This window comes from Stegastes partitus, unplaced genomic scaffold (genome assembly GCF_000690725.1).
Source record: "Stegastes partitus isolate 25-593 unplaced genomic scaffold, Stegastes_partitus-1.0.2 Scaffold497, whole genome shotgun sequence".
Classification (NCBI taxonomy): Eukaryota; Metazoa; Chordata; class Actinopteri; family Pomacentridae; genus Stegastes; species Stegastes partitus.
The window spans coordinates 56,072-57,125 of record NW_007578228.1 but is presented as its reverse complement, the minus strand read 5'-3'; positions in this window follow the sequence as shown (position 1 = coordinate 57,125).

Genomic DNA, 1,054 nt, shown 5'->3' with positions numbered 1-1,054 from the left:
TGCAATCCATCCGACACTTAAAACTACAAACCTAAAACTCATCGTGAACGAAGAAAAGTCAGCAGAGCATAAAATTCTGAACCATCTGGGGACCATGAATCCATCCAATCATCCATCCAGTAGCTGCTGAAATATGATAAGGCAGCAAAGTGGCGAATCAGAAGAGATCTTTGCAGATAGAGAATCCCAGCGCAGAGAAAGAGGCACATCTCAAAATGATTAACTGAGTTTGTTTTGACTTCCCCTCATGTAGAAACACTTGACGGATGAGCTCTCGCTTGTGTTTTTCTCTGTCAGACAAATCAGAGGAACGATTACAAGCGCTGATCGATTCCTCGACTGATCTCCTTCAGTAGTGACACGACATTAATCACACGTGTCGACGCGGCCGACGGGTCTGAGACGGCAGCTCGTGATTTACCTTCTGCTCGGTTTATCGCACTGAACGCTCTCCACGTTGGAACTTGCCTCGCTCAGGCGCACGATTAAACGAAAGCCGATACTGCCGGTGTGTAATTTGCCGTCCTGCCTCTGCCGACCTCTCAGTCCCCGTCAGTCACACGTCTGATGACTCCAGCGCTCAGACTAACTGGAGTCTTTGTGCAAAACAAGGAGAGATATAATTACTTCTGTGGGCAACACTCAATCCAGACTTGTCGTACCGATGTGAAAAGAGGCGTCGAGCGCAGACACTAATTGTTGCTCATGTGAATGAAAGCTGATACGACAGATCAGTTGCCTGTTTGCTTTTATTATCGCACAAACACTATTTTTTTTTCCCCCTTCTTCAGGACAGAGAGCCTGAGGGCCTCATTCTTCTCCTCAGTGAAAGGTTATCGTCTAAATCAGCTGCGGAAAGAAACGCTTCAATTTAACCAAACCACGCCGTTTAAATAAAATGCAAATATAAATAACAGGTGTGTATTTAAACTTTAGAGGGAAAAAAGGCTTCATTTATTTCTAGAATGTAGGAGCAAGTTGCCAAATGATAAGACAGAGACGAGAGTTTAGTTCAGGTCAACGCTGGAGGAAAATGAATGGAGGCCAAAAAAAA